The sequence below is a fragment of the Cryptotermes secundus genome, unplaced genomic scaffold (genome assembly GCF_002891405.2).
Source record: "Cryptotermes secundus unplaced genomic scaffold, Csec_1.0 scaffold1928, whole genome shotgun sequence".
Lineage (NCBI taxonomy): Eukaryota > Metazoa > Arthropoda > Insecta > Blattodea > Kalotermitidae > Cryptotermes > Cryptotermes secundus.
In genome coordinates this window covers 664,563-680,871 of record NW_019740681.1, presented here as the reverse complement: position 1 = coordinate 680,871, position 16,309 = coordinate 664,563, and the positions used below count along the sequence as shown (strand labels likewise).

The 16,309-nt window shown below is 48.5% G+C and overlaps 1 protein-coding gene across 2 annotated transcripts in view; it reads left to right on the top strand.

Moving 5' to 3' along the window:
• The window catches only part of LOC111872595 (probable serine/threonine-protein kinase dyrk2), a 94,292-nt gene that overhangs the window by 21,910 nt on the left and 56,073 nt on the right, over positions 1 to 16,309 (top strand). The window lies entirely within an intron of this gene.

The window sequence follows — 16,309 nt, the reverse complement described above, 5'->3', positions numbered from 1 at the left end:
AGTTTCAATTAGTCTATCAATCATGCCCTGTAGCACAGTTCCTTCCTTAGCCATTAACACAAGGTCATCTGCATATTTCACAGTGTGAATAATTTGCCCTCCTAATTTGAAGTCTCCGAGCCCATCCAGAGCTTTCTTGGTAAGGCATTCTTTGTACAAGTTTAACAGAATTGGTGATAAACAGCATTCTTGTCGAACTCCTCTTCCAATCTGCACACTTCTTGTCTCCCCTCTGTCCAGTCGTACTCTAACTTTCTGATCCATGTACAATTTGCTAATCAATCTTCTTTCACGCCAATCGATACCTGTTTCCTTTAGGATCTGCATTAATTTGGTCCAGTTTACACGGTCAAATGCCTTCTGCCAGTCTATGAAGCAAACACACAGTTCTTCATCTATCTCCAAAGTTCGTTCTGCTATAATTCTCATCATCCCAATTGTATCCCTGGTTCCTTTTCCTCTTCTAAATCCAAACTGATCTTCTCCAAGTATATCCTCTATTGTCCTTTCAGTTCTTGTTTTAAGTATATTTGCTATTATCTTTGCTGTATGTGCAATAAGGCTTATTGTGCGATGGTCGCTGCATTTTGTAGCTTTTGTCTTTTTCTTTAAGTCAATCATTGTAACTTCTGTAAAGTCCTTGGGCCACTCTCCACTTTCATATATGGTGTTCATTAGTTTTGTCAGTGTTTTCAAACCACCTTCTCCCAGTAACTTGAGCACATCTCCAGGTACATCATCATCTCCTGTAGCCTTTCCCTTCCTCATTTCCTTGATAGCTTTTTCCACCTCACTTTGTAAAATATATGGTCCTTTCTCGTCTGTATCTACTTCTTCTTCCGGTTCAACTTCTAAGGTTTCTGGCCGATTAGGTCGATCATATAGTTCTGTAATATAATTTTCCCGAATTTTCAGCACTTGCCTTTGAAAAGGGTTCTGTGTTGGAGTCCGTTTTGACACGTCAGTTTCATGATTCAGAACGAACGTAACGTGACTAGAAGCACAACAACTGACGCTGCGATTGGGCACGGCGAAGCGACCGGTCTCAGAGAGTTTGGTCTCTTGCAACGGGGCACTAGATCAGCACATACGCTCTAGCGGACACCGCTCCATGTTGGGTAGCTACCGGTTCGAAAACTCGGCCTGTAGGTCACTGACGTTCGTGGTTTTCCTCACACTCTCTACTAACGTGTTCGTATAATATCTCTGATGAAGTAATTACTTCGGGAGTAAGTCATTGTTGACCGACTGAAGTCACAAGTCTGTCTAAATACTATATTAGAATCCAGTTCGTACCTCACAGGAAACACATCACGTCTCCGCTGTTTGTTGGGAGACTCAGGCGAAGTGTGCACATGTATAGTTTCTGCATGTTAAAGCAATGGAAGGAAAGTGGCTGCTGTTCCAGAAACACACGGCAATCTCATTTTATTGAATTGAATTTATTTACATTCTATAAATCCTAAGCAGGTTAGTACCTTTGGATACAGAACAAGTCAAAAGGTTACATACATAAGTACAGGCAATTTTAGCTTAAAAATTAATATAACTTAATTTTACATCATTCTCTATTTACATTGAAGTATTCATCTAAAGAGTAGAAGGAATGAGCATGTAGATAATTCTTTAACTCTGATTTAAACTTTTTAGTATCATTGCCCAAGTTTTTAATACTTTGTGGCAGATTGTTGAACACTTTTATGCCAGTAAAGTAGACTCCTTTTTGATATACTGATAAAGTTGATGAGGGTAGGTGGAAGTTATATTTTTGTCTAGTATTCATGTTATAGACATCAGACTTTAATTTGAATTTATCTTTCTTGTAAACAACAAATAAGAGAAGCGATAATATGTATTGTTATGAATTGTTCTGTTCCCGTTATCTCCACTCCTTTGCCCGATACAAGATCTGGCCATACCAGGGCTGCCTTGAATTTTGTGCCAAGTTTGGGCGCAGATCAGAGATTCATTAAGCACGCGAAGCGTTTTCCTGCTGTGATATCGAAATACAAGATGAGGTTTATATGCTTTGGGTATGTTTTCTCTCGAGTTGATGAATCTCAGGACGCAGGACGAGACAAGATATGCTTTGTCTTGCACAGACTGACAGGAATGCTGAATGCTTGCTCCTCCGCGCGCACTCCATATGGACAATGTGCCCATGTATGTATGTATGTACTCTAATTAAATGCCGGACTGCTGGCTGTTTGCGACCGGCCAACTCGATCAAGGTTTTCCACGGTCCTAGCGTAAATGCTGCGTTGGTAAACAAATTCTGCGTTACACTGTGTGCTTCATGTAGCAGCGAGCCTTCCGCTCGACTGATGTCCTCTGCTCACAACACAGTCAGTTCGCTTCTTGATTCTCTACCGGAGGGTCGGCGTTCCATTCTCGCAGATGTAGGTTTTTTTGCTACTGCTGCACCCAGACCGGCTCTGAGTACCGGGGGTAAAGAGGCTGGGGCCTGAAACCGACCGCGTCCCGCCCCTGAAGTCTTCGTGCAATGTTGCCTAAGTAGAAGTTCAACTTAGTCCATAGCAACCTGATGCCTCCGTAGCACGGTAGATAGGTACAGGTGAGCGGTCAGCTTCACGCTCCCGGTGCTCACCGGGCAGGAGACTTGTGCGCGTACAGTAGCATGATAGTCGCTCAGCTAGTCAAATTTACAGTCTTTAATGTAACTGTCGGGTATGTTATCATGTTTACAAGAGCCCACATCCTGGTCCTGTTCTGAGCCAAACGATTCCAGTTCGCACCAACCCATCATATTTCTTTTTGCATTCATTTTAATATTATCCCTCCAGCTACGTATTAGGACTTTCAGTCGTTTCTGCCACTTAGGCCTTCCGACCGAAAGTTTCTGTACACTGCTAGTTTCTCCCTGTCCAGATAATATGCCCCGCCCATCCGTTCCTCCGTAATGTACTGTGTGCAGATGTAGATGTTCCTCGATACGTAACGGTCTCCATTCTCCTGTTGTCTTGTTCGTAAGCGTACTTAATCTGTTCCCTTAGAATGAAGATCAAGTTCCACACCCATTCAAGGTAACAGGGAAAATTGGAATACAGTATTCATCGGGGTAGGTTGTTGGTTGTGAGGTTATCACAGCTCTGACCATCAGGAGTGCCACCTTCTGGGTTGTGTCGCCATGTTGCTTAGGTCCAGGCACTGGAGTGGCTTGTCCGTTAATTTAGGACCGAAATCTCTGCATAACACGGCCGTGTTGTATGCTGTCCAATGGGTATTCAGTAACTGTAGCCGCCTGCTTTAAAATGTCTCCTCATTCTACCCACACAGTGTATTTGTGTGTTCCGTATGGTTCTCACAATAAACAGCGACTGTTTCCCCAAACAGCATTAACCGGTTGAGCTCTGTGGCGGAGACGTAATGTGTTTCCTATGAGGTAGGGACTGAATTCTTATATATAAAGTCTGCGTTCTGTCCACACAGTGTATTTGTGTGTTCCATATGGTTCTCACAATAAACAGCTACTGTTTCTCCAAACAGCATTAACCGATTGGGCTCTGTAGCGGAGACGTAATGTGTTTCATGTGAGGTACGGACTGAATTTTAATATGTTATTTGGATGGATTGGTCCATGCCGATGTTATATAACGAGGAAACGGGATCGAACAGCTCCACCGTAGCCCTGCTAGTCTTTGGAGGCGATGAAGAGGGAACTCAGTGGCTGGGACTATAGCTGGGCCACCCTGTTCCCCGGGGATATAAATATACGGACCTGACCCTCCAGGTTGGGGAAGTCTCGAATCTGAGACAGTAAAATGTGGTCCCACGGGACTGGGACCTGAGAATGACTGCGCTGGCGAGGAACAGCATCAATTGTGAACTACAGACCCAACCTCTCATCAGAGAGGATGTTACATAAGGACTATGACAGCAAATGTTCAGTTGGAAAATAAAAATGCTGGTCGTGAGTTTCACGGGGCTTATCGCCAAGTCGAACTGATTGGCTGTAAACCAACAGTCGTAAAGTAAGTCTGAATGACCCTTGAAGTGTCTCTCACTTCTCACATGACTTTTCACTTTCTCCTGCTCTTCAGCTATACTCTCTACCCCCGTCTGCACGGCATCGCGCCCCGACGAATGCAGCTCTGTCTTGCATCTCCCGGCATGCCTTGCCATGTTCGTGGGAAAGACCGTTGCGACTCGGCGGCTGCCATATACGGTCAGGATTCTGCCGTCCGGAACTGGGCAGTGTGGTAGCGTTCACCCTGACACCATCCGACATTCGTAGCTCAGTCGGTACAGAGAGTAGGCTACTGGCTGGATGGCCGAGGGGTTTGGCTTCGTTTCCCGATAGCTGCAAGAGATTTTTTCCTTCTCCATATTGTCCAGACCGGATGTGAGTCTCCGCCCAGTCTGCTGTACAACGGATACACTGGGGGTAAAGCGGCCGGGACGTGAAGATGACCACTCACCTCCTTTCAGCGCCGAGGTCAAGAATGGTAGAAGTATACCTCCACTCCCCCATACTTCTTCATGATGTGATGCGTAATGAATTGAGTCCAGGGACACCTTTACAGACCTAATAATTTGCGTCTCGGCATAAGGCCCTAACAGCGGTAAATATGAGTACTGTCTTTTCGTATGTGACGCCGTGCACTCTGGTAGTAGTTTAGCTACATTTCGAAGGATCAGTGCCTGTATTCTGAAGGTCGAAGCGTACCCCTGGGGCGTGCTTGTTGCTTACTCTTCGACACTGAAGATGGAGTGAATACTGGCCAAACGCACTGCTCCTCCTATGGCCACGAGAGGCAGGAAGTGACAGGCTGTAGGAGCTACGTAATTTGCACCCGTCATTATTTTCTTTTGGGGGGCTCTTCTAGCCCATTCAGGGCGCAGGTCTCTTATTCAGTTCCGTACGGTAGGACTCCCTGGGCGAGTGATCAGCTCGTCACAAGGCCTCTACCCAAACACAGTAAACGCATACACACACCAAGCATCCATGCCTCCAAGATCCCGCGCTCGAGCGAGCGAAGACCGCGTGGCCACGGTGACCGGCACTGAAGTATTGTTAGGGTGATGAAATGAGGGAGAGATGAGAAATGCATACGGGATATTGATCGGAAGACCTGTGCGTAGAAGAGAGGATAATATTAAAGTTAATCTAAAATATTATGGGAAAATGTGGACTGGATTCGTCTGGCTCGAGGTGCGATCCACGACAATGAACCGTAAGCTTCCATACAGAAGGGTGATTTTCATGAGTAGCTGAGCAACTGTTACTTACTTACTTACTTACTTACTCATGGAGTTGAGCCCTTCTGGAGGAGCCGCCAATTCTGCAGCTACTCAAGAATTTCCCAGCATTTTATGGAACCCGAAGGTTCATCACCGTTTTCACAAGAGCCCTCCACTGGTCCCTATCCTGAGCCAGATCTATCCAATCCATACCATCCCCTCCTATCTCTCTAAGATCCATTCTAATATTGTCCACCCACCTACGCCTTGGTCTTCCCTGTGGTTTCTTTCCTTCCGGCTTTCCCACCAATACAACACCATGTTCTCAAACACTCTCAGTCTGTGTTCCTCCCTTAATGTCAGAGACCAAGTTTCTCACCCATACAGAACCACAGGCAAAATTATAGTTTTGTATATTCTATTTTTATGTTTTTGGACAACAGACGAGAAGACAAAATGTTCTGGACCGAACGGTAGCAAGCATTACCCGAGTTCAATCGCCTCTTAATTTCCTCCTGAATCAGGTTTCGATCTGTTGTCGTTGTTATCGTTGCAAATATGACGTGCTGCATTGCACTTGCATAGCCCCCGTGTTGCAGGTGCAAGTGTAGAAGCCTTAGGGTGGTCTCTTAACCCTACCTGCTGTAGTGGGGTGAGACTGTGTGGGGGTGTGTAAAACTCTCAGCCGTTCATAGGATCACAGAACTTCCAATCGGACAGTATAACATCTGAGACATCCGCAGTCTCCCTCCGTCGGAGTTTCTCCACCCCTGGCACATCGCATATTGGCCAGCCCTTGACAGTGCCGGCATAGCAGCGCCCTCCACACCCCCCGCACACCCCTAGTCACGTTTAGCGGTCCTGCAATGGAAGGGCTTTAAGGCTGAAACACGCAACGTGCCGGCAGATGTGAGACCCTAGCCAGGTGTGCCGGTAGGGGTAACGGCTGACAATTAGGATACGGGGCCCTGTGGGCCCCAGAGCTGGTCTCGCCGTGCTGAGTGCCCGCCCACTTCAGCAGCTGGAGTGGGTTGCTACCGGCAGCTTGTCAAGCCCGGGCCCGGTTCCGAACAGAATTACGTATTGCTCTGGCTAAACATTTCGGAGGGGCATACTGCCGTCATGCTCAGGGAGAAACTAGATTGTTACGCTACTGTATTAACGAATACAGACTGCGAGATTCGTCAGTAATCTACGCTTCTCAGAACTTTATTTGAAAACGGGACCGAAATGGCTCAGTTGGTAGTGGGAACACGGTAGCGTAGCAGGTTGGGTCACTGTACTACAAGCCAGAAGGTCGCGGGTTCGATTCCCGATGAGGTCATCGGATTTCTTCAATGTACCTAATCCTTCCCACCGCCGCGACCCGTGTTCGAGCCCGGGTCAGGTCGTGTGAGATTTGTGGCGGACAAAGTGGCGCTGGGGCAGGTTTTCTCCGAGTACTTCGGTTTCCCCTGCCAATTCTCATTCCACCAACTGCTCCGCACCCATCATCTACCCTCCGGGGCTGGTACAGTAGGCCAGTTGGTGGCCGCAGTACCAAGTGGACTCAGTCTCATCCCACGGGGGGGGGGGAAACGTTAAGTAGCCCACGGAGTCGAAATGCGGGAAACAAACAGCACGGTGATCTCATAAGCCTCGTTTCTTTCCTTGCAATAGGAAAATGAGGCTAATGTTTGACATTTGAATCTCGGCTGTTATGTACTTAGGAAGAAACTCCATTTTCATCTCTTTCAGATCCCAAAACTTCGATTCGATTTTGCCGAAATTTGGTGCAGATGGCCGGTGCGGTGTGTGAGCACTGTTTGCGATACGCTACGAATGGTGTGACGGTAGGTGAACTTGACCGGGCTGTGTGCCACGGAATTCATCGGGAGCGCCGAAACGCCAGTCGCCGTTTCCCTTTCGCTGTCACCCAGCTGAGCGACCAGTTCATTTGTTACGCTTTTTTTCTCGTATTGAACGAGAATCGTTAGCTCATGTTTTTCTCCCAGTACGCATCAGAGCACAGGGAAAGTTCAGTATTGCTTGTCGGTTGCGTTTGTTTCTGTGCGCAGTCGCTCAGTGGATTTCAGACTTTGCAGTCAAGGGAACCCCGTGTCGGTTGACGTAGGCCGGCTCTGTCTCTGGGAATTCCAGCCTGTCCTTGCTTTTTCTGGCTTATGTCAGCGGCACTGAATGCTTTTCACGTATTCGTCTTCTTATAGGCTTCGTCAGCGGGAGGTTTGCCATTGTCATTACGCAGTTTCAGGTTACCCTAGCAACAAATTGCCGAGGGTTACCACGTTGCATGAACGTAAGTTACACAGTACGTCACGAACGGACGAGCAGTCTACTGCGTCTGTATCGATGGTGTTTCATCTGGTTGTGTGAAGTGCGCTGTACTATATAAACGGGACTGTTAGTGCAATTGTAGGAGCCGGGATGGCTCAGTCGGTATAGCGACCGGCTACTGGCTGGACGACCGAGGGGGTCGGAGTTCGAGTCCCGATGGGAGTAAGAATTTTCACTTCTCCATGTTCTCCAGCCCGGCTCTGGGGTAGGTACGCCGAGCCTCCTATACAGTGGGTATCGAGGGCTCTTTCCCCGGAGGTAAAGCGGCCGGGGCGTGAAGCTGACCACTCACGTCCAACTAGTGCCGAGGTCAAGAAAATATGGATCTATATATCCAGTCCCCACATACGCCATCATGACGTAGTGCTTAATTAGTTAGGCACGGGGACAACTTTAGAACACTTATTGTGTCCCTGGACTTTATCCATTGTCCTTTTTTTTTTATCTAAAACACACAACGTTTCAGAGACTGGATTCTGTCTCTGTCTTTAGGTGGGACCTAGTCCCTGCTTTACACCAGCACTGCTTGGTTTATGTATCCTGTCTTGTGTTGGCTCTGTTGTCTGGTGATAGGGGCCTGGCTCTAGCGATTGGGCCCAACTGAGTCGGTTCCACCTGAAGACTGAGACAGAATTATTCTCCGAAGCGTGTGTTTTAAATAAAACAGGATGATGGATAATGTTCAGAAACACAATAATTGTATTAATATACCATCGCATAAACTTTTAGAGACTATTGGTACTTGTTATACGTGGGAGATGGCAGTAAACGTGGGTGTCGACGCATCGTTGAGTAACATGTAGGACTGGACAGAACACGGGAGAAAGCAAAGGAAGTGCATAGTGCGAAAGTGGCCCTCCGCTCAGCTCTGAACGAGGAGGCCTATGAAATCCTGCCCCCCCCCCACTTCATAGTGCAGAAGCGGTCTATGTCGGGCACGACCATTTCGTGCATATCTGGGCCCTCAGACCCGTGCTAAACGCAGTGGCAGCCAGCCTTGCGTAGAGGGCACTGATTTCTGACGAATTCGCGCAAGAAGAGGTGGAGCAGGTGGTCGGACCTGCAGGCCTGATTCACGTCGGCTAAGCTTCGTGTACGTGTTGCAGGACATTTGGGATTCTCGTGATTGTGGGAGATAAGTGCCGACGTTTCAGAGTAACCTGAAGTTAGTTCCTCCGAAACGTCGCGGTATGTCTACACGGCGTTACATCCTGCTACGTGATTGTGATCAGGCAGGCCGCCTGGGCCGTGATGACGAAACCTTTACGTAAGCAAGGTCGTCTATTTCTTTTTCTTTCCAAACTCACCTTGGTGATTCATTCGCTCCGTACGGTTTCACCAGGAGTTTCGTATTCAGGGCATGCTTCACTGGTGATGTCTCCGCGCGACTAATGGTGCGCTTCGAGAAGCCAGTGGTTGCGTCACTCCGTGTGGAAACGCGACGAAACGGCAGTCAGCTCTGTTGTGTGCGTGTAGGAACGTTATACTGCAGATTACAGCAGGGAGATGTTATGCTGTAAAATACACTTCGTGCATATACGGTTCCTCTCGCAGAACGCGGACCTCACAGAGAACACGGCCACTGTTTTCCACATTACTTCTTCTGTAACGGTTCCAGTTCACTGCGTTACTTTCTGTAAGTGAACAGTTGCCTGAAGATGACGGAGTAGGGCCGAAACATATAGCAGTTGGGGGTGAGTTTAATGTCATGTTACAAGAGAGATAGCGGCCTCCGTAGTCTGGGGGTAACCTTCCCACCTCATGACTCAAGGTACGCGGGTTCAAACCCGGCGGAGGTCGTGGAATTTTTAAGGGCGGAAAAATTCAGGGAACAAGTCCTCCGGGGGGGACTTTAAGCCGTGGGTCCCGTGTCGTAGATTTACGGCACTTAAAAGATCCTCATGTCTCTAGGAGACCTATGAGCAAAATTAGGCAAGTTTCCCGCCCAAGTAGTTTCCAATGCCTCTGGTAGATGGGGGAAGTATCAGGTAACGAGGGCCGACCTCGTTGGCTGAACGGGGCTGATAGTACCCACCAGTACCGGTAGGGTATGGCGACTGGTAGAATATCGAAGGGGGACGTACAATAGACTATTAGTCGCGGTGCATGGGGAAACCCACCCCCTCCAATAATAATAATAATAATAATAATAATAATAATAATACAAGAGAGATTGTGAACAGTTTTAGAGACTGACGTCGACGTTTTCCGTAGGGACAAAATCGCCGTCAGGAACTGCCCCGGCACGTCACCCACGCACCGTCTTGCCTCGACACCATCGAGCAGCTTGTCATAGCTGCCTGCGGATTTTCCTGCTCTTCCTCGCTCCCTTCAGACTGGGATGCTACCGCAGTTGGGCTCTGACCGGTTCCTTCCAGATCCCCAATTCTAGCTTTCGGTGCTGCGTAGTATAGATACTGACGCACGGAAAAAAGGGCGCAAGATCAGTTACCAGGCTACACTGCGTCACAGCAGTTGGATTCGGGCACTGTGCAGGACCGTAGTCAGCTGAGGGCCCCACGTGTGAGATGTGTGTCAGCACGGGGCCGACGCTGATAGGGTTCGCTGGGCATGGGCAAAAGTGGCCTCTGTCCCTGTGCTGAGGATACGTGCCGTGTTTTGGAGGAACTTGCTGTATCCTACCCGGATTGCTGAGTCAGAACATCTACCATACTACACGGGGTCACATCTCGGGATATAGTCACCAAACAAGAATTGTCCGTTTGCCACGGCGTCTGGCTGCTGTATCTCTTATCCAGTGCGTACTGGGGTGAATCTGACGGATCGTGGACCTGACGTGTGTCCGGTGCCGTGGAGATTCGCTTTCGCGTCATGGTGTTGTGGTAGTCTCGGCTGTTGTCGGTCGGCACCTTGTTGATCCGGTGTCAAGGTAAAGCCTCTGTGACCTTGAACCGACTACATTCAGGCTGCGGACATCGGATCCAGTTTCTGCTGTTGGCATGCAGGAGATCAGCTGCACGAGAAAGCGCTCCATCCGGTGTGCAGAGCTGCCTGCTCTTGATGGCAGCCTGGCCTCATCTCGATGAAATGAGTTCGATTCTCATGTGACACACATCTGTTTGTGGGGAAAGTTTCCAGAGGATTGTGTTTCTTGAGCTGTTTAGTCCATCAGCACAACTGGTTTATATTTGGAGGACAGCCAGTTCGAATCTAGGCCTGGATGCCGGAGATCATGACATAGTTTTCTTCAGTCCCTCCAACCAATTCCTGACACCACATTTGTCTCTGTCATTCGGCGATCTAATGTTGACAGATTGCCTTCAAATGAGGAGTACAGATTTCCTGAGTTGTAACGCGCTGTACTTGGGAGAACCCGACGTTTTGAAGGATCATATTGCCTCCATCTTCAGGGTCGAAGAGTAAACCAAGAAACCTGTATAACGAGGCTGGAAACTAGGCCTGGGGCCACTCCGAACTACACGGCTGTACAACCCTGAAGGTGCCGCCACGAAAGCTTCGAATCTTGACTTTAAATAAATTCCGAGGCAGATCAAGCTCGCAACGAGACGTTAGAGGAGACACATGTCTGCCTGGCTATACCGTTCGTCAGAACGTAATAACCCGACAGCCGGCCTGATGTTGGGAAGTTTGCCTAAAATCTGTCGATACATTCGAGTTTACAGTTTACATGAGAACCCGCGCAACTGAAATGTAACTCGGTGAATGTTTATTGGAGCGAAAAATATTCCGAGCAAAAGTTGCAGGGACTAATGAAACACACCTCTTATTTCCAGTCCACTTTTTGCGAAAGTGCCACCCTGTTCTAGATAATTGAGCGAAAGTGCGCGAACCCGTAAGGGTTGTTGAGCTGTTCATTCATTTCCGAACTTGCGCACAGCTCAGACAAACTGTTGCACGTATGAAAAGGGACTGAATTTGAGTGTCATCCGGGCAAACTACTATCCGGGCGGGTGTGCGTGGTATTACTCAATCGATGTGTGTCCCGGCGCCGCACTCTGTGTCACCAAGTCTGCATTTCGTATAGCGTCGTCAGCCACGTCACCACGTGCAGTCACCCGACTGCGCTGATTGAGCGTTACTTAAATGATTTTATAACTGTCAAATTTATGTTACGACCAACGGTCAGACGGCCAGCCTGTCTTGGTGTGAAGCACCCATGTGGGGCTCAAGACCAAATTTTTCTTACTGCCAGACAGTTGCGAGTTTGTTGATGTAGGTCGCCCTCTCTGGCGAGAGGACGTATCTGTCGTTTACAATTGCTGCTGGTCCTAGCCAGCGCAGTCATTCTAGGGTCCGAGTTCCGCGGGGCTCATGACCATATTTTACTGTCTCAAATTCGAGACTCCTCCAACCTGGAGGGCCCGGTCCCGTATTTCTAACTTCCAGGAACAGAGTGGTCCACTTTATACCCCCAGGCACTGGGTTTCCTTTTCATCTCCTCCTACTACTCGCAAGGCTACGGTGGAGATATTCGAACCCGTCTCCACACGGGCTCAGCTGCAAGTTTCACACCGAATATATAAAAATCCAGTTCGTGCCTCACAGGAAACACATTACGTCTCCATAACAAAGCCCAACTGATTATTGCTGTTTAGGGAAACAGCCTCTGTTTATTGTGAGAATCATACGGAACACACAAATACACTGTGTGGGCAGAATGTGGAGACTTTATATATAAGAATTCAGTCCGTACCTCACAGGAAACACATTAAGTCTCCTCTACAAAGCCCAACCGGTTAATGCTATTTAGGGAAACAGCCTCTGTTTATTGTGAGAACCATACGGAACACACAAATACACTGTGTGGGCAGAATGTGGAGACTTTATATATATAAGAATTCAGTCCATACTTCACAGGAAGCACATTACGTCTCCGCTACAAAGCCCAACCGGTTAGTGCTGTTTGGGGAAAGAGTCGCTGTTTATTGTGAGAACCGTAACAAGTTACCGTGGTGCTTTATGCTTTAAATGCCGCGCGCCCGGCTGTTTCCTTGCGCGAGTGTCTGGGCACGCACAGCGACCCACAATCCCACAGCCGCTGGGCATTCTCGTATTGTGTTGCGAGCTCTTGTTCACATTTTCTCTTTGGTTTTTGTTACGTTTGGGAGATTAGAAATATTTAATTCGCTTGGGACATTTCTCGCCTGACTCGTGACTGCAGCCATCTGTCTGTCGCCGGACTCGGGTTTCTGCCTGTCACGTTTTAAAACTGCATTTAGTAAAGAGGAGCATGTGCACCAGAATGCGCTACATTTCTGTTCTTTGTTTAGCTCAAGGTACCGAGCGGATTGACATGGCGGTCGTTCCTCGGTTCGAAACTCTGTCTGGGATTTTTCAGTCCCTGAGTACATTTGCTAGGATAATACCTTTCATGAGGCCAGGCCCGTGTTCTTCATCAGTGACGCTATGGCATACAGTGTAAGTATTGGCGTCACGGAGTCTTCTCGAGGCACTGGGCGGAAGTGGCTGCATTTCTTGAAGATTCCTGTCTATTGTGTGACACCGTATATCCCGGTAGAAAGGTGCCAGTGTTTCATTATTAACCTGCCGCCTCGATATTTATGTTACCCTGAATATGGAGGAAGTAAAATTCTGCGACACTGTGCGGCGTTATACCCCCGAGGTCGGTAATCAAATCTCACATGGATTCATCTGGCTCAGGTCAGGGACCAGTGGCGCGCTCTCGTCAACACGGTAGTGAACCTTCGAGATCTGTAATGAGTACAGGGTTTGGTGACGTTGCAAGTTCTCTAATCCATATGCGGAGTTGAGTAACTCACTTCGTTAATCTTTGAAGTCTATGTTGTGGGTAAATTGCTCCTGGTCCTCGCCAGCACAGTGGTTCTGGGTTCCGGGTCCCGGGTCCCGCGAGTCTCGTGACCATATTTTACTGTCATATGACTCTGGGAGTCGTGCAAAGACTGAATTTCTTTTAAGTCACATGTAAGAATCCAGTCCGTACCTCACAGGAAACACATTACGTCTCCGCTACAGAGACCAACCGGTTAATGCTATTTGGGGAAACAGTCGCTGTTTATTGTGAGAACCGTACGGAACACACAAATACACTGTGTGGGCAGAGTGCAGAGTTTCTACAAGCTGAAGCAGGCGGTGCATATAAGAAAGAAGACGGCGCAGGTCCACATGAGGCAGCGTGGGAACTGTCCAGCAGCCAGACTGGCAGAAGAACTGCACACGTTGCGAGCAACAGTGGTCTATACAGTGGACTGCAGACTGACAGGGCTATGGAATATGAACACTTGCCACTACCGGGAGGCATCACACGTTATTCGCGTGTTAAAATAAAGAACGATAAGCTGATAGGAGATGTGGCACGCATTGGATATATATGTGAAATGCATACAAAGTTTTGTTCGGAAAAAAGGATTTTGGATAATCAGACGCAGACCGAGGCACATTTGAGATATATTCTGTCCACACAGTGTATTTATCTGTTCCGTATGGTTCTCACAACAAACAGCGACTGTTTCCCCAAACAGCATTAACCGGTTGGTCTCTGTAGCGGAGACGTAATGTGTTTCCTGTGAGGTACATACTGCATTCTTACAACAAAGAGCACTTCCTAAACCCTTTACCTTCTTCGCTTTAAAAGGAGGAGAATAATCTGCTGCCCATTCTCGGAATCGAACCCCGCCCGTAATCTTTTTGCTGTAGGGACGGAGCTTGTAGACGAAATACAAATGAGAAATTAAAGTCAGATCCCCCTCCCCAAGAGGGGGCAAGTGACACGAGGTATAACGAGGGGTTTCGTAACTTGTGCTCTTCGCCAGACATCGTGGACATCGTGAGGTGGTCGGGGCCGGGCGAGTCATGTAGCAGGAATGGGGGACAAGGTGTGACGGTGCGGGTAGCATAAACATTGGCGGGCTGTTGTGAAGGCGGGAACGAACCCTCGAGTTCCATAAAAGCCTTCGTCTAGCAGGTTAGTGTAGCGGTAACGTTCAGGACTTGTATTCTGGACGTATGCGTTTGCAGTCTCGGCCGAGATACGGGCTAGCGTGACTAAAGGGTTTCGTGGTTTTCTTCAGCCCGTCCATGTAAATTCCCATATAGTTCCTCATTTACGTCAGCCCCGCTTCCTTCCAAATTGCTTCCAGTTCATTGCACATCATTCCGCCCTCTGTAGAGCAACCCACAGCGTACATTCATGGGGGGGGGGGTCACAGAGTTCAATGAAGTACGTAACCCCCCGTTGTGTGCCCTCCTCGGGGCTGTACGGCTGTGCCAAACGCCTGAACCAATTTGGATGACGTCATGTAGCGTTCAGTAAGCAGTTTCGCACAGATCGCACGGTGTCACTTGCCTGTTCCACGCGTGATGGGGTTTCAGTTCACAATTCCGGTACCAGTGCCCGTCACTTTCTCTTCCCGTGGTGACCTCTGACCTGCAGGCTGTGTGACGTGACCTCACCCGCACAACTGCGCCTCGCGTTCATGTTTCCATTATGATTTTGACAGGAGGGTTGGTGGAAAGTTGTCGGAATCAGGGAACGGTTTCTGCATGCTTGCACCTGTCATGGCTTGACTCACCTCTCTGCCTTGTTCCTCTGAAGTATTGGTTGCTACCTACCAGACTACACGGTTTGACACGCAGGAAGCATTCTGATGAGAAAATTATCAAGTCTTATGGGATAAGACGCCAATTGTCTGGTACATATTCACCTGTGTTTTGAGTGGATCTGCTGCCTCCATCATCAGGGCAAAAGAAAGTGCAAGGATAAGTACACGGCGTCATGTACCAGAAATGAAACTTCACGGCCGAATGGTAGTGTTGCCGCTTCATATTCAGAGGTTGTCGTGTTAAGATTCCGGCTTGGAGACGATTTGTGAGGCGTCGAGGCTTCCACATTTTCTAGACATTCGGCTCACAGATGGCGGTGAGGTTGTCGGCCCTACGCACCGGCCGCGCTTTACTCCCCAGGAAAGTTCCTGGTAGTCATTTCTGTTAGAAGCTGAGTCGACCCCAGGGCCATAGTGCGGCTGGAAGGATTAGGTCAATTGCAAAATCCAATGAACTCATCGGGAATCGAACCCGCAACCTTCCGGGTTACGAATAGCCACAGATTCTTATGGGGGGGGGGGGCTCAGGACATGCAAATCCATCAAAATATCTTGCTCGCTTTTCCCAGCGTCGCAGGACGTCTCCACGTCTACCGACGGCCGTGTGGGGTAAAGGACGGCCATGTGGTGTGCGCCACGGTGTGTAGAGCGGGCAGTATCGGGTCCCCCGAGTGCGGAGAGCAGTAAAAGGGAAGGACCGAGTGGAGGAGATGAACAAAGTAAAGTAAAGAAACAGAAACACAGAAATGCGAATAGGTTGTATGGATGTGAGGATGAAGTGACTCCGTTTAGTCTGGCACTTCTTCCAAACTATACAGCGTCACACGTGAGTAAGTGTTCTCGATGTATCCGAGCAAATGCCGAGGCAGTACACCGACTCCTCCTAAATCCCTTCCAATTCATTATTCACTAGACATGCTTTCATTCGCCGGTAACGACGCTCCTCGACGTCTGTTGGGCGCGGTAGCACTGTGCCAGGTGCGTCGCCTCTTGAGGGCGGGGACATGTAGCATGCGTGGGACGTCATAAATGCATTTTAACATGAAGGTAACATACCGCTGGGCATAGGTGGAAGAATAATATTAAAGTGAATCGTAGATAAACACTTATCTGTCTCGGATAGAGAGCAGAGGTGGACTCTGGTGAACACGGTAATGAACGTTCTCGACTTGCTGAGCGACTGTTAGCTTCTCAAGAAGCCCAAAGAAAGA